The 24,323-nt window shown below is 31.3% G+C and overlaps 2 long non-coding RNA genes across 2 annotated transcripts; both read right to left on the bottom strand.

The window, feature by feature from the left end:
• Nucleotides 1-406: 406 nt before the first annotated feature.
• Nucleotides 407-14,935, bottom strand: LOC150100181 (uncharacterized). Its single transcript, XR_016549244.1, has 5 exons — nucleotides 14,929-14,935; nucleotides 14,650-14,702; nucleotides 11,563-11,626; nucleotides 531-658; nucleotides 407-427 (listed from the first exon to the last, which is right to left on the bottom strand). It is a non-coding gene; the product is annotated as an uncharacterized LOC150100181 (long non-coding RNA).
• Nucleotides 14,936-15,268: 333 nt separating this feature from the next.
• Nucleotides 15,269-23,515, bottom strand: LOC150100180 (uncharacterized). Its single transcript, XR_016549249.1, has 3 exons — nucleotides 23,400-23,515; nucleotides 22,013-22,092; nucleotides 15,269-15,283 (listed from the first exon to the last, which is right to left on the bottom strand). It is a non-coding gene; the product is annotated as an uncharacterized LOC150100180 (long non-coding RNA).
• Between the last annotated feature and the right edge of the window lie 808 nt (nucleotides 23,516-24,323).

The raw sequence follows: 24,323 nt of genomic DNA, 5'->3' as shown, positions 1-24,323 counted from the left end.
CTTAAATACATCGTTTATTCATACCCAAATTGAAATTACAGCATTATAATAGGCTAACGAAGACTTTGTTCGTGAGACACACACATAAAACGATACACGTCATAAGGCTAAGTAATTGCTCTTAGAGGGTGTAGACCTGCCATATAGTGATGACGTATAGGCCATGATTCATCGAAAAAAACGTTCATTCATTCATATACGACCAATGAGAAGTCCATTCTTTGAACGATGCTAAAACGTTTAAAACCGTATTCATTAAAGTGAAAAGTTCGTTGGTAGTTTGTATGTAGGTTGTGTTTGTGTCGACGGCAGCTGGACTTCGCACGCGAGTGATCCAAGAAGTCTTGTTCGTATTCTGTGAGTACCAAGTTTTCATATTTGATACAAAACAGTTTAGTGCAGCTTCTTATTTCTTGACTATGGACACCTGAATGAAAAAAATAATATTTGTTTATTTTTTCTATTTTAGAAGTATAATAACTCTTTATGATACACAAAACATTAGTTACTATTTCACTAGTTTGACTTACTAGTGAAACTGGGGTGAATGATCTGTAAGTTAAGGCTAATATTTTCCAACTATTAATTCCTTCTGTTGTCATTTTCGTAGAATTGTCCGTTATTTCAGGAATAACAAAATGACCAAGCTTTCCGATGTCTGAAAAGTAAGAAAAAAATCATTAGTAATTTGATTCCTTCTTTAAATAAATCATTTTGGAAATCTCACTAAACAGAGAAATATAAATATCGAAAAGTGTATGCTAAGATCTTGATATTTTACTAACTGATTCAACATTTTCCATTTTATATTTGTGTAGGAGAAGTATATTTCCACTATTAATATTCTTTAGTCTTGTGTTAGTATGCTGGTACTTTCGCTTTTATGCAAATGTCATATAAGGTGTGCATATATTAATGGTATTCTGTATCAAAATACATATGTTATTTTTATGGGCATTTTAATACCCTTACTAACTTATTTGATGAGTAAAATGAACACATTTGACAAATATAATATGCCCCTGTATCCGAAGAAAAAACTATAATTAACTATAATTTATAATTATATAAATTATAGTTATTATAAATATACACTAAAAGTAATCAGATTAGAAGATATTTAGAATTTTATTTTTTAGAAAATCTCTTTTATTTTTTCAAGACACCATTTTTAGCTCTAGATTTAATAAAAATAAATGAGATTGGCTTATGTGGTTGTATATAACATATAACATAACATGAATCGGGAAGATTCAACCCTTGGAGGGTAATGGATAGCAATGCTGTAGCTAATGAAGCTCTAACTGAGGCTCGGCTATTGCTGTTACCCTCCTGCCATGATCAGAGCTTTAATAATAGCTGAATAACCTTATCCCTACACTGTCCGCTACAGATAACGGGGAATATGAAAAGCATTCTTGCTTCGCCCCTTTAAGCCAGTCCTTATAAGGACTATAAGGACTTGTATAACATAATATAAAAACATAATAACACGTAACATACAAGTGTTATAATATAAAAACATAATAACACGTAACATACAAGTGTTACGTGTCTTGTCACATTGATGTTTCATGTATTATCCACATCCACACAGATTCTCTTCATTCAGATGATGTGATAAAGAGTCAGGGACTCAGTCCATCTCCCAGTTCTTTTAAGGACATAAGCAAATCGTTGAGTGAGGTATGCATCTCACCCAATACCCTTGGAGGTGTAATTGATGGCAATGCTGTAGCCAAGGAAGTTCTGAGGCTCGGCTATTGCTTTTACCCTCCTGTAATGATCAGAGCTTTAATAGCTCAATAACACCTTATCCCTACACTGTCATCTACAGATAACGGGGAATATGAAAAGGATTCTTGCTTCGCCCCTTTATTTTTAATATATATAAGTCCTTTTAAGGACTTATATATATAAAATGTAGCTCACGCTATGTTATTCTCTTCTCAAAATGCATAAAATTCGATGCGAATATAAAATCTTCGTTTGCGTATAAAATCATGTTCTAGACTGACTTTTGCTCTGAAACAGTGACGTTTCTTTTCTTTTTGCGTATATTTGTGTATTTAATGTTCTGTTTTCTATAGCAAAAATAGTATCTAAGTCGTATCAACTGAAATAAGATTTTATCTAATTTGCACAGTTAGTGAAATCTTTATTGTTTCAAACAAACAAATTTAATAAAGAAAGATTCCTAGATTAAAATAACACATAATTTCAACTCGGTCGAGTGCAGAATCGTATCTGTTTTATTTGTTTGGTTATTCATCATATGTGATATTATTTAAATATGTTTGATAGTTTACTGTGGCTACTTGTACTTACCTTATATTCTAAAAAGTTAATTAGATTGAATTACAAGACGTCTTTTCAATTTCCAAGTTAAAGATAAATAAACCTTTTAGTTCAGTTTTATTTGTAAGAAAGCAGCTGGACTTTTATTTGCTTTTAGCCATTGAAAGGATGGTTATTGTGTAAAATTCTTATTAACCACATCAAGTATAAGCCATACGGAAAACCACTGTTAGATCCGAGCATTCCACGGGATTTAAGGTAGATATTTTTAAGCAATCGAATGACAAACAGAAACGCTTACCTTAATTCAATTATTAGTTAAGTTTTTTTTTTTCTCATCTAAATTTATGTTTCACGTGAAATTCTCATTTAGGGTTTTAGAGATAATATTGCAATTCAATTCTAAAAGCCTATGGAGAAAAAATACTATAGTCAATAATTCATTTGAAATCAATAAAATGTATTGAATTTACAAAAAAATTAAAAGAATATTATATAAAATAAAATAATCCTTAGATAGCTTATTATTTTTTTCTTAAAATTTAAAAATTTTAATTACTTTAGGAAATAAACAAAGTAATATTTGGAAAGAAAAATATATAATACATAAATAATTAATATTAAAATTGAGTGAACGTTGGAATTAGGTTTTGGAAGAGTGGGATGTATTGATTCATTTAATCCAATACCCTTGGAGGGTAATGGATGACAATATTGTAGCCAATGAAGTTCTAACTGAGGCTCGGCTATTGCTGTTACCCTCCTACCATGATCAGGGCTTTAATAGCTCAATAACACCTTCTCCATACACTGTCCTCTACAGATAACGGGGAATATGAAAAGCATTCTTGCTTCGCCCCTTTAAGCCAGTCCTTATAAGGAATTAGGTTTTATTGAAAACATGATTTGGTTTTCCGTATAAGTGTGTTTTTACTGAGCCAGGTTTACAAGATTTGCGTATATTTTGTTCATTAATGAATCTTAAATATTACGTGTTATATATGTTGTTCATTAAGTATAAATTAATATCACGTGTTATATATATATAATTCCATTTTTCATTGAGTTATAGCTAACATACTGAAGAATATGCAGTTACAAGACATAATGTACTCTTAATTCTAAGCATAATAATTGTTATACTCCGTTTTAAAGTAAAGACAAGAATAAGATTCATAGATGAACAAATGAATAATAATAATAATATCGAGATATATTTCAAATTTGAGAACCCTGCTTAGAAGGGTGCAAATTACAGTTATGCAAAGAAGGCAGAGTTGTAATATGATTTTCGATATCAATTGCAGAATTCAAAAGAGAAAGAATATGTGATTCATTCTCTTCTGAATTCCAAAAAAAACTGCTATTTTTCTGAGAATGTGCTAAAATATTTTTCGAATGTAAAACTAAAATTATACGAAAAGAAGTGAACACAAATCAAGACTAAAATTTAAACGAAATAGTTTGTTAAATAACGGAAAACTATTTTGTTGTTCAAGATGTACATAAAAGGATGCAAAATCTAACAAGGAATCAAGAATGTAGACATTCCTGTCTTTGTTTACAAGTTCACTTGTGAAAGATGGGGTGCACATGACACAAGTTAAGATATCTTCAGGGGCGATGTTCTAATATAGTATGGCGGCATGTCTAGTGCTCCTTCCCCCCCTTATCTTTTTTGTCTTGCGTGTCTCCTAGAAACGTGCCTGCTGATTAGTCTGCAAGACAACCCACCACTCGCACAAGAACGTTCGTGACGAAGAGGTGGTCTTTTTTTTTCTCTCTTTTTTTTTTTTTCTTTCTTCCATGTAGCGGTTAAGGATGTGTCCATCACACAGTTCAAATATCCAAGTTTCAGATTAAGGAAAAGATACAAAAACGTGACTAAAGACTGAAATGAAAGCTACTCTTTATATATAAAAAACGATGCGGCTGGATTGAAGAAATTAAGCTTACGAGGAAATGTTTCCATGTTTCTTTTTTTATCTTTCCCAGAAACTATTTCTACTAATACGTATATCTAATTTTCAACTTTTATATTTCCGCTGTCGAAGTTTAGTTCTCTTTTTTCATCTTGTAATATTACTGAGGCTGAGGTAATATTTGTTACATTACATTGCACGAAGTAATTCAAGAGCAATTTAAATGGCGTATATAAATGACGCCTGCAATCTCCGATAATTCATAATCAAAATATTTATATAATAAAAGGGTGTATTTATAAAGTGTAAGAATAAACTTTATAAACAAACATTTAAGTTTATTTTTTATATAAAACATTTTTATGAATTTCAAGTATTAGATTTCAATATAACCTAGAGAAATCATTACAGTTTTAGCAGTTTATATAAGTATATGCTTCCACAGTGCATGCTTCCTCATCAATAAATACTAGAAAGTACATTAGAATCAGCATAAGTGCATGTTTTAATGTTAAAGAAAACTTCTGTATTCCTATGCAAGATTTTCATGCGTATTTTCATTAAAATTATTTTGTCGAATGAAAACTTCATATTTAATAGTTTCAAACATAAAGAACGATGAGAAAAAACGAGTTCATTGACATTATGAATATGTGATGATACAGTATAGAATAATACTATAATAGACACCATTATTGATCTTTTTGCAAAAATTTCAACCTGTGTGTGTGAGAGAGAGAGAGCGATTACAATTAGAATTTATATTAAAAGTAATGAGAGACTTAAATTACTAATTACCTTACATATTTGTAAATTAGATTGCACTCTTTGGGGTTATTTCGTTACTTCTATTAGTAGATTAATGAGAAAAAGTAAATAAATAAAAGCTGGCGCGTGCACAAGAAAATTTATTTATGCGTTTTTACTATAAACAAGATATCTCAATTTCAACAGCTATTTTGTCAAGAATGTGTGATGTTTAAATGCATTATTTTATGAGAGTTGCCAGTAAGATAGGGTGAAAGTCTTCTTTCGCTACAGAATAATACAATCTGTCCTATGCTCGGAAGTATGCGGCAGAATTATTACACTCAAATGTTTCTTACATAATTTAAAATAATCTTATTATATGTAAGAATATTGTTCTCAGATCCAAATTTATGAACCACGTTTCCAAAACAATGCGTGAATTGGAGTCATCACCAATTTCGTTGACCCCTCAAAGTTAAGAACACGATAATTTGTGTGGAAAATCATACAGATCGTGAAAGTAAGATAAAAATCATATTTAACATACATCTATTTAATAAAAAGAAATACGAAGTGAAGATTATCAGAATATTTCAAGTTATTTAAATCTATCTATCTGTATATATAATTATATTATTTTATAAAACAACTTGTGGTTATCCGAGTATTCAACTTTTTAAAATGAAGTCGTAAACTATGAATAAAATACTTAAATGATGTTTAATATCTATTGAAGTTTGTTTTGAAACGAAAGCTATGTGCTATGTTGAAATAAATATTAAAATACCGTATATTTTAAAATGAAACATGCTGATGAGTAGGTTTTCCTTATTATACGCATAGTTCATACTGCTACTTTATTTTAAAGCAAACAGATAAATCCCTATTATCAGCTGTACATCTGTAAAGACATAGATGAACTTTTGCCATAGGATCTAATATCAATAACCTATGTGTTCGCGACAATGATAAAAGGCTATCACCCAAAATCAACTACAGACACCATTATTATTAGCTGATGGAAATCTCAGGGTATCACCTAAGCCAACAAATGCATATTATCCTAGAAGAAATATCAAAGGCCTGACTGAAGTCAGAAGTGTGGTACAAAAATATCGGGGGGTTCGATGGCGAAACAACCAATCCGCAGTCAGGGTGGGGGTCTAAGAAAGTGAAGCTACATATAAATTATGTTCTGCAGATTAATACTAATGTTAAAAACACTATAATTGGTGTGTAAAGAGTTTGGAAGGTTGTGCTATGAAACAACGAATAATGTATATCCTCTTTAGCTCAGATGGAGTAGTGCAAGTGTTGCGGATATTGGGGGAATGATTTATACCTGAGTGCATCATGGCATTTATGAAGTTGGATGGTAAATGTGTAATGATCTGAATCTGTTTTTCCAGGTATGGACTCAAGCCTCTGACTGTAGTGTCTGGAAGGGTGAACTCTGATGGATATGCAATACTTCTGAATAATGTGATGCTTCCTGCATTGACAGTTTTAGAAACAAATCTGTGCCTCTTTAAATATGACAATACCTCATATCATTTTGTAGCTGCAAATGTGATGAGGTTTGAAGAAAGAATGTGTGTATTGAGACCTCATATGTGTATTGAGATACTGATCAGTCAAATATAAATATCAATAATCACAATTTAGATATATATTTTTAAAGTATCTATATTGTGTGACAATGTGTAAAAATTGACTTTTCAGTCCTAGTTTCGATCCAAAGAGCATCTTCGAAGCAAACTAGCATGCGGGTGTATTTCGCAGTGCATGCACCGTTATCCTTAGCCGACAGAAATCTCATGGGATTACCTAAGCTGAAACCTCATATGTGTATTGAGATACTGATCAGCTAAATATAAATATCAATAATCACAATTTAGATATATATTTTTAAAGTATCTATATTGTGTGACATAACCTTTAAACCTGGTTGACGAATGTCTGCACTTTCCAAACAACAGGCTGTGGAATTTAAATCCAACTGCGGCTAGAACGTTTGTGTATTATTGTTGATGGATAAATTATTAAATCGTGAGCTAAAAAGAAATTTTAATAACATTATCAACATGGCTATGAGCCTCATTATTATATATATATATTATATATATATATGGTGCTAATAAAGTAAGAAAATGTAACCTCGTAATTTAAAAGCGATATTGAGCCTCTATGTTACGATGAAAGGCTAATAAATAATGCATCAAAATAATTTTTTTGATTTCGAGTTTTTGTATTTGTAATGACTCAAGAGACAATTTATTAAAATTCTAAAAGACACGTTTAGAATACACTTCAAGGGAAATTTAGAATGAAACAAATATCTCATCCAAATCGATTTAAATCTCATCCAAATCGATTTAAATCTCATCCAAAGCGATTTAAACTACTTTCAATCCTTGAAAAACAATTCTTTAATATTTATTAATAAATAATTTTTATTCTAGTAAGTATAAGGTGTATGTACTTAATCAAAAATTAAACAAAAAATTAAGGATTATTTTTTAGATAAGAAATCTTTTTTTTTCTGTTTTTTTTTTTTTTAGTGATATACCAGACGATATTTCATCACGCATTCATACAATCTCTTATGAAACCTACTTACAAAAATTAAAATGAAATATATCCTGTCGGCATATTTTTAATGTCACTGTATTCAGCAATAACAGAACCCGCAAAGTCACTGTAAGTGACGGATGATCCAAATAATAAATATTCGCTTGCGTGTGTAGATGTTATCTGAAGAAAACATCTTATCAAGTGTTTATGTGTTCATCCGATACTGTTTATATGTCCAGTGGTTTTCAAGTTTTTCATTCTCACACATCTATTCGGTTTAGTTTCATCTATATCTATTGCCAAATAGTATAAAAAAAAAACGATGGCTTCTTGGACAGACTGTTTTTAAGAATACTCTAGTGATTATCTAAAGGGAAGTATTTGTTTGGATAATGCCAAAACTCTCACCTTATTTCATCAAACATATAAGCCGCTTGTTTACAAGTAGCGATTTGGATATCGTAATCAGGGTAGCCCACACCATAATAACAGTAAGAAATATAAACAGAGCTATCGCGACTTCAATGTTTATTATCGGCTACCTTGAAATAAGCTAAAACGTTTGGCAGGTTTAGTCCCAAGAAAGAAAGCTACCAAATCTAATGTTGCTTCTAAAATGGTTTCAATGATACATACCAAGAAAATTATTTAGTTTTATGATCACAAAATGTTTAAAAACAGACTTATAGTTTGTTTGTTTTTTAATTAAACTTAAAATTTCTTTGCTTTTCACTGTGTAGATGCATTTACTAAAGAATATACAGTGTGATGTGAGTGAATATATATATATATATATATATATATATATATATATATATATATACACGGCCAGTTTGGTTTCAAACTTGCTTCTATTGAAAGAAGTCCACTTTTCTGAGCCTAGCTGCGCATAGCCTTGACAAAATAAAGAAACATTCAAGAAATATTTTACGCTTGTAGACCGGTGCCTAAAAAATGTAATGGAGCTGGTATGGGTCGTAAAGTTGGATGCATAAATGATGTTGATACACATTCTTGGCGTATGTACCTATGTGATAGCCACCTTTTATGTATGTATTTCGCCTTATCTGAAGTAGTCTACAGTTGCAAATGACTTGTTCATAGAAAGGAAAGAACTCATAAACACCTATTTCACTTAACAGTATATTTAACAAATATTACCGATAAAGTGCACGCAAAAAAAATCCAAGATGTTCCTTTGTTAAAGCACTATTAATAGAAAGACTTAAAAAGATATTTCAAGAGATGCAATATGAATGTGCTACCTCAACATTTAGCATAACAAAAGGCTTAGCTTTACGCTATTTGGTAATTTTTTCGTGTGTTAATATTAATAGTCAAGACAATGGTTGAAAAGATACTTCGAGTGTCTTTTAACAAATACAAAAGATGTCTCAGAATTTCATTTATCATCTGAATAATAACGAATTTTAAGTCAAGATGCTCTGTTTATATATGATCAGCAGTTGACATGAAACTTAAAGTGAATATGCTAGCGGTTTTCTTTTCAATTGTATAAACTTGTTCCGCTTTTATAAAGTAGAAGGATCATTAATCGGATCATCAAACAGCTTTATTTTCTATTTTGAGTTGCCGATAAAGTGGTTATGAATGCTGTTGACCAAAAGGAAACAATAGGTTTCATCGATTCTTTAAGTGACTCTATTACACAGACAAAGAACGTTCAATTTTAAACTCGTATTATCCTTTCCTCTTCTATACGCAAGTACAAACAGAACACAGCATCTAAAGATTTCAACCAGCTTTTATTATTAACGCGGTGGCTTGAATTATATGTGCGAATGGATTTTGAATGCCTATTCAAGTTTATATTTACATGAATCTAATGTTTTTTATTTCAGTGTTTGAGAAGCCCAACAATGATTAAGACAAATCGTGACGGTTTGCAATAATGATTTCGAATGATAATTCTAACATAAGTGATGTTCTCATTCATTCTGACTGATTATCAAAGTCTTCCTCTTTCTTCCTTATCGCTGCTATTTTTCTTAAATACTCTTATTCTTTTAATAATTTTTCTAATATGTCTACTGTTCTTTCCTTTCATTTTGTGTATAGCTTTGGAATATACGATAGTGCCGTGTTCGAAAAATGCAAATAACTTTTCATGTCACTGATTTTGGAATATCTAAGCAGTAGTTTTCAATACTATTTTAACCTTCGGAAAATAGCATATTAGTTAGTAACGCAAGCAGATATTCTATTTGTGCTACTAGAAGTGGTGGAATTTATTAAATTTCTTAAGATTCTATTCCACGAATCACTTTTTTTTCCAAGATTCTTTTATCAACAAAATTGTTGATTTTGAAATTTTGTTAATTTTGAAAATTTCGAAATATGAACTGTATATATATATATATATATTAGTCATTAGTCATTATTAGTCATTATCCTTATAAGGACTGGCTTAAAGGGGCGAAGCAAGAATGCTTTTCATATTCCCCGTTATCTGTAGCGGACAGTGTAGGGATAAGGTTATTAAAGCTCTGATCATGGCAGGAGGGTAACAGCAATAGCCGAGCCTCAGTTAGAGCTTCATTAGCTACAGCATTGCTATCCATTACCCTCCAAGGGTATTGGATTGAATGAATCACAAACCAATATATATTAGTCCTTATCCTTATAAGGACTGGCTTAAAGGGGCGAAACAAGAATGCTTTTCATATTCCCCGTTATCTGTAGAGGACAGTGTAGGGATAAGGTGTTATTGAGCTATTAATTAATTAAAGCTCTGATCATGGCAGGAGGGTAACAGCAATAGCCCAGCCTCAGTTAGAACTTCATTGGCTACAGCATTGCCATCCATTACCCTCCAAGGGTATTGGATTGAATGAATCAATCCAATATATATTATTATATATTATTAGCATCATTGAGTTACTTAAAAATAATATATGCATTCATTCTACAAAGAGGTGTATTGGATAATTTCATTATTTTCTATATAAAAATAAAAAAAAATATAAAAAATACATTTTATAAAAGAATACAATTAAAATTCTAGATTGTGAATTACTGTTGAAAATATTTATTAACACATTTTATATTTTAATAGTTTACTATTATTTCCGAAGCAGTTCACTAGTACAGATATTTGAAAAGATGATGTTTAATATAAAAACATTACAAAACATTTTAATTACAATTCCAACTAAAATAAAAAATTTTTAGCATTAAAATTACACAACTGCTTATGTATATGTGTGTCCTATTAATATAATTCCTATTTGTTTAAAGAAATACTTTAAAATGCTAGTTTTTTTTTTTTTTTGGCTTAAACTGCATAACTACAAAGCGCAGTACAATACAATGGAATCCAATCAATAGTTTGTTTAACCTTTATAAGTTATTAAGGCTGTTGATGAAAAATCATTAATGGCAATACTGTAATAATTTATGATTCATTTGCAGTGTGAAATAGTAACACACATATTGTCTCATGTTATTTAAGTTGCTTTAGCAAACTACTGCTGAGCATATCAGCAAAAAAACTATTTCTTTAGCTTTAAAGAAGGATAGTTGACTCCACTGTTCATCTAAGGCAGTGTTTCTCAACGTGGGGCGTCGCCCCCACAGGGGGGGGCAATTAGAAAATGATGTTGCATTCATCACGATATACTCAAAACACTCACCATTGTCGGCGATAGGGGACATCAAAATCTCTGAGGCGTTAAGGTGGGGGTATGATCCAAAAAACGTTGGGAAATACTGATTCTATGGATATAGAAAAAAGACTACTTATGTAATATGAAGCAAAAATGGGATTCTTATGTATGATTTCGATGTATTGTTATTATATTTCGTTTACAGTTCAGTGTTTCTAGAAACATATTCTTAGGGATTAGAAATGTTCATCACATAGTTCAACATAAAATATTTTTTTTTTCTGTTGCTATATGAGTGAATATGCACTAACTAACGTGTTTTTATGCTTTTTTCCGAATAGTTTTATTACCATATGTTATTACAATAAGGACACCAAAATGGTTATACTCACCTTCACTGAATGACCTTTTCTGGCAGAGAATATTTGAGTATTGTAAGAACTGACAATCGGCGATCTGTTGAAAATAAATATGCAATCCAATCAAATTTCACACTCCAAGATGTTTTATATAAGGATAATCAAAATGTGATTTTATTGCATAAATCAAATGACTTCTAAATGACTTCAAATGACTTCTATGTTTCCGTGAAATTAAAAAAAAAAGTATTCTAAATTTTATTCTATTCTATTAAATATTCATTCTAAATATTCTCGATAAGGATGATTTTAATTTATTTGCAATTCAGAAATTCTCCCATCTAACCATTTTATTAAAAGAAAACTTCGACAATAGCAGAATGAGAGTAGTACATCACCACTACATTTTGGATCCTTATAGTCCTTATAAGGACTGGCTTAAAGGGGCGAAGCAAGAATGCTTTTCATATTCCCCGTTATCTGTAGCGGACAGTGTAAGGATAAGGTTATTGAGCTATTATTAAAGCTCTGATCATGGCAGGAGGGTAACAGCAATAGCCGAGCCTCAGTTAGAGCTTCATTAGCTACAGCATTGCTATCCATTACCCTCCAAGGGTATTGGATTGAATGAATCAATCACTGCCTACATTTTGGATGAAATCTGTTTTGATTCTATTTCAACAACATACAAATCAAATGTAGGTGTTTCAATATCTAGAGAAAATAAAGATTAATAATAGAAAATTTACCAAAATTTTTTTGAATAAAAATAAATATATTAATTTACATATTTTTCTTTATATTATTTTAAATATAATATTGTTAGCATGAATGAATCTTGAGAATTACTATAGAAGGACGAAATAACTAATTTTGAGATTCTTTAGAATCTCAGAATGTTATTTCGCTATTCATAATAATGAGAAGTATATATCAAATTCAAATATGTTCAGATTTGGCGTGTAACAAATAAGGTTTATGCGAATTATTAATCCCAGTAACTAATAATTTTATGTTCTTTTGATAGACAAAAACAATGCGGAAAATATTCATGTACGGTCTGCAAGCAATAGAATCTTTCATTTATCCATAGCAGTTATAGATACTATAATATCATCGATAGGCCTTTGGTTTCTTTTATATGTTCGGTTTACGAATGACTTTTACAGCTACTAAATTTTATTTATTCGCGAGAGAATTTAATATTTATTAAATTTTCGCCTGCCTAGTTGTCTGAGCGACTAGCTTACGCTATCCCTCCAATACGTCGTGGATTCGATTCCTACCGTAGCTATGAATGTTTATGAATTTCTTTAGGTGGTATGTGAATCTCATGTACCAAGGTTTTTCTCTCTTTCTGCAGATGAAAAGCCAGAATTTCTGGAAGGAGGAACAACAACTCATCTCCCTCCGTATGATATCTAAATCAACTTCAATCGAAAATCCCTTATAAAGCTTCTTGGCGTCATAAATGCGCTTTCAACCATCTTGATAATAATGACGATGTTAATTTTATAACTGAGATGTATATTCTTTTTTTCAGTGTTTAATTGATTTTCGTTTTCTAAATGTTGGCCACTAATTGTGAATTCTTCATTTACACAGTAAGTATTGTTGCTCTTTTAAAATAATAATATGAATGAGAAGTTAAATGACAAACAGATGACTGAGCAACAATACCATTTGATAAAATAAAAAAAGAATGGTTAAAATCAGCGATAGCTTTTTTTTTTTTTTTTTGGTATGATTTACACAATAATGGCTCATAAGGATATATTCACTTTCCGTTCTAACAGTGTTATTTTTCACAATAATAATAATGCCATACTATATCTTAAGGAAAATTCATCATTACTATAAACAATAGCGAATCTCACTGTCTTTTATTGTTTCTTTAATAGCATTATTAAACAAACATCTGCAAATATTGATTATTTTCTATTTACTGGCTTCCTTGCGATGTTCATTTTTATTACTTTTCGGAAAATGATGATCTCCTTTTGTATTAATGGGCCCTGATCGTAACTGGTAACGGATGCATCTCATCATACTGTAACTTGGCTAGCAAGAGGTAGTAGAATCAGTATTGTGAGTTAAGTGTCCATTCCCATGTGGGACTAGGTCTAAGAGCTGGAGAGTCAGCGAAGCACGAAGTATAAGTAAATGTGACCATCTCGCTGTGTTACAGGGTTATAAGCAAAGTTCCCCATCTATAGAAAGGAAGTAGCTGTGCCGGATAAATGCATGATTTAGAACGGTCGTTTGGTAGGCTAGTGGCGTTTTGCTGGTAGTTCGGCTGCCTGCACCTTACATTTCATTATTGCTATTAATGGGGGAGGAAGTGAAAGAATGGTTGCCTGAACAAAGTGTGAATGCAAAGAGCACACAGAAATTAATGGCGACATCCAGCCTGTCCATAACATTGATGTATGACATACCTGGTGGCCGTCGCCGCTCGTGACTACTAGTTTTATGTTTTTTAAGCAGTCCGAATGCTAAGCTTTATGATGAGAGTTTATCATTTATGGCCCATATAACCACACTTAACCAACTGCTAGTGTCGCAATATGACGACACTGCACTCTTAACTAGGCGACATCCTCGGTGTACGGTCACTTTTAGTCAAACGTTTGTCTGTATGAGTTGCTTGCATGTCGGTCAAACTTGGATCGGCTCTTGCGGAACTGGATGCGACGGCGGCTTTCATGCACCACATACCCGTACGGATCAGTGGATGGTTTGCCGAACTACAGGTAGGTGATCGTTTGCACGTTTGTGGTATCGGTGGATGGGTTTGGGTTATTGCACTTATCGATTATTTTTGTATCGCATATTCTGAAGAAATTATTTCAAAAATGTTCCTAGGAATAATACTTTTTGTTTATTATTTTAATGCTGATATTTGAAATATGGAAAAAGATGTATTTGTTGCTTATAACTAATTTATTACTGTCTGAGGGAGGTTTCGGATTTACACATTTTAATTTCTAAAGTTAAAACGAAGTGATTTACGATGGCATGTAAGAGAAATAGCCGTCAGGTTTAAGAAATAAGAAATGGAACGCAAAATACATACACAAATAAATGGACTGTTGAGTTTTTCAACTAAACTTTACTTACCAGTCTTCGTTTAAAACACTTTTCTGTATTTTTAAAAATATTTTCCCCGTTATCTTATTTAGATGGCTTTTTAGGATATCAAAATAACAATTGCACTTTCTTTGCATTTGCAAGGACACATCTTTGCTGTAATGAAAACGAATCTAAATTAGCGATGGAAATAGGCCAATTTCATGTCATATAGAAAACAACTATTCATATTTCGCTTGTCTGGTTTTAAAATTCTGAATCCTGTGAATTTTGCGACCTGTGAACTGTGTCACAATGGATGCGACTTGCATTCCATTGTGACACAGATAATTGTGAAGTTATGTGCTAGATGATTTTCATAGCCCGGTGTGAGATCACCATCTTGATTATTAGAAGCTTGAAACTAATATATATATATATATATATATATATATATACTTGTTTGGTTCCTTTCTAAGTAGAGTTTCAGAATTATCTAACTCTTAGCTTACTTACGGTGCGATAGTTTTGCAACCTTCACTGGATAGAATTCACAAATAGTTTTGTGAACGTAGGCCTTCCCGTAGTCAAATAGAAAGCCAACTTTCAACACATGGACTAATATGAGATTTTTGATTAAAATATATGATTACCAGCCTTTTCCCGTAGCCCACACTACTGGTACCTGAAAAACAAAAAATAAAATAAAATAATATATATATATATAATTTTATTGGCGAAATTGAAACTTTAACGGTTCCCAATATGATCAAAAGATTACAATATTATATTATACAATGTTATATCCTTAGTTGAGTTTCTTTTGGTATTAACTCGTATTATCATATGATACTGGTGAAGTTTCCAAACACAAAAAATTTCATACGATAAATAAAAGAAATGGATATTTATTATTCACCCTTTCAATAAAGTACGAAGTTGAAACGCTTTATTATTATTATTTCGTAAATATTGAAAACTGAAAGTTATTATTTGGTCCTTTTCATTGAAAGGACCATCGATTGAAACATACTATTGGATTTTTAAGACCATGGTCTTAAAAATCCAATATAGGTCAAATTTATTTGAAACTAAGTAAGAAAATACCGACAAGTTTTTTCGCGAACTTATATTTTATTTTTACCCTGAAGAAGCCAAACAGCTAAGTTGGAGAAACTTGTCGGTATTTTCTTACTTAGTTTCAAATAAATTTGACCTATATAAATAATATAAACCCAAACTGAAGTCAGTCAATCTCTCCTATAAAATTACATTTGTTGAATCTCGGAAGGTGAGGTTAATAAGTTCTTAAAAGAACTGGGCGATGGACTGAGTCCTTGACTCTTTATCCCGTCATCTGAATGAAGAAAATCTGTGTGGATGGGGTGTTATTGAGCTAAAAGCTCTAGTCATGGCTGGGTAACGGCAATAGCCGAGCCTCAGTTAAAACTTCATTGGCTACAGCATTGCCATTTGTTACCATGGAAGTCCTAAAAAGGACTCTTCAAGCCTCCGTGAGGTTAATAAAGAAAAGAAATCGATTATTATAAATCAGATTATCTGAAATATTTCTTGATGTACTATAGATTAGACAAAATACAAACTTTTAATTTTTTTTTTATCGTGATAACATTTCTCTTCTATAATCTACTTTCATTTATTTGCATATTTATACTTAATTTTAATATCTGTTTTGAGTTGATATCAGAATGCTGTCCTGCTGCTTTTAGAAGCTGAATGTATGCTTATTTTCATATGCGGTGTTTAATACTACACCCATGCCTCGCCTTGCATTGTTTCAGTTTACGTTATAGTGTTACGTCCTGTGTCATCAATTTCGCCCCTTCTCTCCACAAAAAAATGTTTCACTGGTTAAAATATAAAGTTTCAGACAGCGAGAAACAGTTAATATTAATTATTCGATCACTGATGGCGATCACAGACTTTTTTCAATTTTAATGATAGCACTCAGAATATCTCAAAATGTAACACTGTTCTGTTCTACTGTAAATAAACAATCGAAAATTAATCTTATATATATATAAGATTAATAATTTAGAGTATATATTTATTTATTTTAATATTATCTGCATTAAATAAGAGAGATAAAAATACACATTAAGCGATTTTTGCTATTAACACCTTTCAAAATTTTGCATAAACATACTTGAAGAAATATAACCCAAAGGCGAGTTATTGAACGATTTATGTTATTAAATTTGGTTTTCTTTCTCTTCTTCTGCATCACATATATAAATTGAATGGGTGGGGAAGACGAATGATAAAGTCGAGCGACAGCAATTCAACGAGAAGGGTTTTAACTAGTTTACGATATACAAAAACCCTTCTTATTACTATTCAGAGTTTATAATTTATTTATTATTGTTAAATGGAGCACTCGTAATATGCATTCATCGTTCACTGGGCTATGTTGTCAGGTGCATAAATAGAGTTTATAATTTATTTTTTATTATTAAATGATTGGGATCATTTCATGTTAGTAATGGAGCACTCGTAATATGCATTCATCGTTCACTGGGCTATGTTGTCAGGCACATAAAGAGACTGAAATATATTTAGTTGCCGATTAGGAGCAAAGAATTCATATGTAGTTTAGGGGATTACCAGCTACTCTATGAATTACTTAAGTTTTGGGGCTGTGGATTATTTTATTTTGAAATAACAGCATTGAAGATGCGTATAAATTCATGAACAGAATACAAGCATTTTTGTATCCTTCACTTCTGAATCACTTGGTCCCCAAGTGATTCAGAAGTGAATAGTTTAGTCCTAGAGATAATATCCCTTCTTTTTTATTATTAGAGGTAGGAGATTAATGTGGATTCTTTATCTCTCAATATAATAACATTTTTAAAATAATTTTAGTTGAAGTGGATACTTCCAGTAAAAGTATCTAAAAATATTTACTTGGAATGTTCATCAATTTGTCTGATGTTATTTTACAGTTATTTTGCTTTGTCTTTCTACAGTATGTTCCTTTTTATTTTAATTTTATAAAGCGACGTTATTTAAAACATGTTTTTTTTAATAATTTAATGATTGGGTCAAAAATAAAACTTCCATTATTATAATAATGATTCTATTTTTCGAATTTCAAAATGTTTCGTAATGCTTGGAAGAGTTCAGTTATTTAAACAGTTAAAAATTTTAAATAAGAAAAAAAAAGTCGCATATTATATATAAAATAAAAATTATTTTATATTTAATGGTTTAGTTAATTAAAGAATTTCTACTAATTTTTCTGAATAGATCATTTTATAGAGGAGTTATTTAATATATATAAAATAATTATACGGTAACTGTGTATTTCAAAAGTATAAGAAAAAAAAAGTTTGTTAGATTAGTTAGACATCGTTACAATCCATGAAATGATTATTTATTTACTCAATAAAATAACCTGTGTTACATGATAATATTTTTACAATAATCTTAGACCGCATTCCATGCTCACATGATATTTGAGAAAAATTCTTGGAATTCCCTCAAATATTATATGCTGATATTGAACATTGAGGGGAAAGAGAGAGAGAGAGAGAGAATGGATATCATATATGGTAGTAGAAGGCGATAAAATCACACAGAAATACCAAATTTCTTTTTTACCGATTATGGCGGAAGAGATAGAATGGCTACCACACACAGAATGGCTACCACACGACTCTTAAACTATTTTATCTTTCTGTTTTACATATCGAACAGTGTTCCCTATTTCTGTTATGAAATATGTTACGCCATATTTCGACTAAGTTATATTCAGAAATAGGTCCTTATGTTGTTGTACGAAGGACATCAGCAATTATTAATAATAATATTATTATTATTATTTAAAGAGAGAGGCCGGAATGTTCATGTTTGCATAGTACTGCGAAAAATCGCCATCGTTATTTTGTTCGTATTTGATTGTTATTTTTCATTTTTATTTAATGTATAGATGGTACCAAATTGTTTTTATTGTTAATATGTAGGGCTTTCCCATTAAATGTTTGTCGGAACTATTCAGATATAGATTATTCTAAGAAATGTAATCCTCAGTTTTGAGTGGGTATGTTATGTAGCTATTATGGTCTTATCCTTTGCACATAAAGTAGTTTTGATACCGTCCCATCTTGAAGAGCTGCAATAATCCTAATTTGTGGCACCATCAGTCACAGGCTTAACAACAACAAAATAGAAAATGCGAATAACTCTCATTATGAACATTATTAGAAAATTGACTTTTATATAAACAGTTGATTTTCTAGATTATTTGGTGGATATTTTAATTTTATATTTAATAATTTGGTTAAATAAAGAGTTTGAACTAATATACCATTTTATAGATTAGTTATTTCATATATATATATATATGTACTTATTGTTGTAAGATATCTCAGGATTTTTGAATCCAACACCCATGGAGGGTAATGGATGACAATGCTGTAGCTAATGAAGTTCTAACTGAGGCTCGGCTATTGCTGTTACCCTCCTGCCATGATCAGAGCCTTAATAGCTCAATAGCACCTTATCCCTACACTGTCCTCTACAGATAACGGGGAAGATGAAAAGCATTCTTGCTTCGCCCCTTTAAGCCAGTCCTTATAAGGACTATAAGGAAGATATCTCAAGAAAAGAAACCTTAGAGGCTAATGGATGGCAATGCTGTGGCCAATGAAGTTCTAACTGAGGCTATTGCTGCTACCCTCCTGCCATGATCAGAGCTTTAATAGCTCAATAACACCTTATCCTACACAGTCCTCTACAGATAACGGGGAAGATGAAAAGCATTCTTGCTTCGCCCCTTTAAGCCAGTCCTTATAAGGACATACTTCAAAATTATAAGGCAATACTTTTTGTGGGTTTTCTCATTCTTAAGTGATGGAGGTTATTCTTCTTTCCCTATTTTAGCTTTACGGTGTCGAGGATTTCTATTTCTTATAACCGCTATACGAGGATAAGGTGGCTAGCCCTAGTCCTGCTTGCAGAAGGAAAACCCCTGGATAAACTGGGGATAAAAACCTTCCAGTTGACGTCCAAGACCGGCTAACTTGGCTATGTCTCAGAAAGATCCTAAGCTCCTCACGTCAGCGACAGGAATCGAACCCAGGATACGCCTTTCCCAGGCACATGGTTGCGAAGCGCATAATCGCACGGACTGATAGAGGATATTGCTAATAAGACAATTCAGAATCATTCTGATAAGACAATGATCTGAAGTACTTTTATTTTTATTTTTGCGCTAAGAATGCGTAGAGGTTAAAGTTATCCTAAGAAGAAAAATATCGTCTTGGATAGATATGTTATCGAAACTAAGAATGAGTGGAAAGCATTGGTTTTTGTGAAAAGTAAATGAAAATTATGTTTCACTAACATCGAAATTGATGATTTGAAGAATTTCTTGCAAACTGTATTTGATATTCTAAAAGTAAATACTCAAGATCAGTCAGTTTTGACGAAGCTCTTCGGTTAGAAAAACCTGGGTTCGAATCTTGTTTTGGATCTTTATCAAGGCTTTTTCCAATGATAAAGGTGAATTAGCCTGTAAGGCTTATAAGGAAAGTTTACACTGTTATAAGGTTGGTAGGGTTTTTCACCCGGTAATGAGGTGTTTTTTTTTTATTTTTTATCCCTCAAATCGACCCAATGAATACACATATTTACAGGTATGAAATATCCTTGAGAGAGAGAGTATAGTAAAGGAATCGCAAAACGGCTGCATTAAATTGCTTAAAACCCTAATTAATAGACTCAATCCTTCTTAGACTGATGAGATTTGGATGGATGTGTGGATGTAGTGTAAGGTTTGTACAATCTGAAGGAAGCACAATGGATTTTCTGTCAAATTGAGAGTGTTTGACATATACAAGGACTAAGAGGAAGTGTGTAAAAACTATGGTATCCCACTTACAGTTAAGTTTGAGAATAATAATCCTGTCCAACGTCATAAGTCATGTGCACAATTAAACCTAAAATGTCATCCACGCTAGAAACTGAGATCAATAGGAGATTCTTGGTATGCAAAATTGGGTTCATTAGATTATATGAACGTAAGATAATCTGAAATCACATGTTGTCCAGAAACTAAAAATAGAAGCTAAAGTTGCTGAGACAGCACATATATATATATATATATATATATATCATTTACTGATCACTATATGCTAGATCTCGGTTTAAAATCATTAGTTATTTATAACATCATTTTATCTGTCTCAGACCAGAGTATGGTCTGTGTTAGTGTACATGTATGTGTTGATATACCTAAAACAGAAAAAGAGTGAGTGGAAAATTCGGCGCCTGGGAGACCTTTCCCCGTTTCGTGGTTTTGGCTTCGAGTTTACACAGCCCAGGCTCGCTTTGAACTCCTCCTATTGAAGGAATAGAGAAAAGAGAATTTTAAAATAACAAATAGCAAGCTGAATATTGCGTTTAGGTAAGATGAGGAAAGTGAAAAAGAGTGACAGAATGCACCAATAATAGTATAAGGTCTGGTTTAGATGGATAACAACGCACTTGCCAAATTTTCGAAGAAAATATTCTTGAACTCCTAGATCAGACGGTTGATGATATAATTGTCAAATATTATCCAATATCTGTCTTGTTCTTTGGCAGTGATTATGTTAACTCCTTCTGTGAGAGCTGTCTTTACCAGTATACATTTTTGATAATAGTCCGGGAGGGTTTCTGTGTGAAGACATTTATAGTTTGCGGTACTCAAAAAGAGGTAGCGAAAAATCTAGCAGGTAATACATAACATATTTTCTTGAGACGACTAGATAGATTTTTTTTATTACTCGGATAGCATTTGTCATATAGCAATATTGGTAATCATGCACCTTATTTATTTACTGGGTGATAGAGGTACTGTAGGTCCATTTCTTGATGCTTATGGTTCCAATTATAATTGCAGTGAAAATTGTGAGCATATGTTTGACAAATATATAGTAGTAGTAATTATTAGCAACTCTCTGTTGCTACTTCACGAACGAAGTAATTTTAATAACTGTTATAAAGCTGACTAGTAGTTTATAATATGGTGTTTAAAGCAAGATTAATATTAAAAATTAATTCCTTCTTTTTCTTATTTAAAATTTTTAAATTATATTAAATTTTACGTCTTATAAATTTAATTCTATAAAATTAATCAAGATATTTTAAACAAAAAACCTTTTACAAAGTAAAGTGTTACATTTCTGCAAAATAAGTGTAAATGCACATTATTTTATGGAGTAAATTAAAAATGTATGAAAAGTGCAAAAAATATCTCAGACATACAATAATATACAATTATTATAACGTATCCTATATTTAATTCAGAGGTACACATTAACTTAATTTAGCGAAGTATACGAACTCTTGAAATTGATAAAGATATCCATGAATCTATGGAGTGAGAAGAGTATGTAAATCAACTTACCTGTATTACTGTTTATCATCCTTATTTGTATTGGAAAAGGTCGTAAGAACGAACTTGCTTTCTTTATTCATTTGATTTAGCTGTCAAGAGAAACAGTTTAGTATGTAACTTCCAAACAATAAAAATTTGTTCACAGAAAAGAAAAAATTTCAAAATTAATCTAGTCGTTAATGAAATGGTGCCAAATGCGATAGAAATGAATACCTCCATCGTGTAAATAAGTCCGAGAATCGCTGAAAAATCTATTTTGTCTTAGCGCCTCATAGACGACTCATTATCATCTGAATGGATTAAATAATCACCTTATAACAGCCTATTGACCAGAAGAAAACTGCTTTCGAGATGGATAGTTATGTTCCAAGTCTGCGTTTTGACATGTCTCTGAGGCTCTCTGCTTCTAGAGAACTAGTTTATGAAACACCACATACTAGAAACGTGACGGATTATGCCGTTTGGACTAGGAACCATCTAACCACATTACAAAAGCAGCCTAGGAACAGTTTCATTGTCAAACAAAAGCGCTTTCACAAATACCTCGAAATTAGAAGCAGCGAGAACTTCATATAAACATGTGTGTTATTGAAGGACTGTAACCCACAAACGTAGATGATCAAATATCATTTCTGGGGCATCATGTCCTTAGAAAATAAATTTTTAAAGGGAGAAAATTATCGGTTAGGAGCACGAAATCTTCCAAACATCCATTGAAATCTTCTCAACAACGAAGTCTTTGAATACTCTATCGTTGGAAGCATTTATCCTTCGATAAATGTTTTAGCAAGATTTCCTTTTCCCTTAGCTGAGAAATGCAGTGTGAATGTATTGTGACATCTTAAATAACGTGCTATTTGATGTGATGCAAATGACAGGAGAAAGACCTCTTTCAACAGAATTTCATGTGACAACCTTATTTAAAATATGCGCTTTCTTACGCTGTAAAATATCAGATCCTTTTAAACACCTATGTGTCCTGGCATATCATTCTTAAAAAATCGAGAAAAAAAAAGGTTTGCTTAAAATGTCGATTTATAACAATAATATTAACATTGCTACTGCTAATAATAATAATAATAATAATAATAATAATAATAATAATAAGTTAATTATTGCTTAAACTTAATATTAAGTTCAGATATAAAATTAAAAACAATTAAATCTCACTCGAATTTAAATTATAATTCAATCTTTACGAAGTCAAGGTAAAATATAATTTTTAATGATGAACTAATTCAAACGAAAATTATTTTTTTCCTTGCTACAATCAAGTCTTAATCCATTAGGCTTAGAATTCGTGAATTTTAAACAAAATGCACATAAAAGTATTATTAACTACTCCATATTCGTTACAGTAGAAAATAAAGATCATAATTAGTCAATGAACACTTACTATAATGATTAATGTGAGATATCGTCTCATTTATGAATAGGCTTTTCTTTCATAAAAATGCTCTTCTCTGGATGGAGAGAGAGGAACTGCTGAAGTTGAATCCTTTTGGATTTGGACTATAATGAAATCAGTATAATAGGATAATATATAAATACAAGCATTAATATATTTATACATGTTTATGCTCATTTATAATTATATACAGTAGATACAATTATCTACGGTTATGTGGTTTATATATTTTAGATATATTCGAATGTATCAAATATATTCAACAAATATAGTAAGAAGAGTTGAAGAATTACGTAAGCGATTATTCTATACTTCGTTTGTTACGTAATAAATTCTCAAGTGACGTGGCTACTTTTTTTTTCTCTTTTCTGGCGGTTGGATTCGTATTCTGGAACATCAACCTGGAATATGCAATGACTACCTTTGAAAATATGGAACTTAATTAAGTTAAATAACTTTCATATCACAGGCTGCAATGATAGTCTTTATTTTTCATATAACAATTGAATATCGAACAAATCGTATGATGAAAGTTAATATTGCAATGCATAAGATAATATCATGAAATATCTCACTCAGAAACTGTTCTATACAGAATATGTAATTTCTCGTCCCTTCTTGAGTTTTCGAGCTGTTAAGATCAGAATCTTAATTAACAGAATAAGATTGTTAGTCGACTGTCCAGTGTAAATTCATGTCTGAAAACTGACAGTCTTTTTTTAAGCCACTTTTCTGAAGAAAAACTCATCTTTGGATGTGGAAAATTCTCCCGTTCCCGTATAAGACCAGCTAAGTCACCTTCGGGTGAAATGTCCTTATTCCTAAGACGAGATTCTTAGAACCTAAATCTTTCTAACCAAACATCGTTGTTGTTAGAGGAGATCTAAATTATTTGACGATTAAAAATGACTG

This window comes from Typopeltis vanoorti, chromosome 13, assembly GCF_054136105.1.
Source record: "Typopeltis vanoorti isolate ZY-2024b chromosome 13, IOZ_Tvanoo_1.0, whole genome shotgun sequence".
Lineage (NCBI taxonomy): Eukaryota > Metazoa > Arthropoda > Arachnida > Uropygi > Thelyphonidae > Typopeltis > Typopeltis vanoorti.
This window is presented reverse-complemented; position numbering and strand designations above follow the sequence as displayed.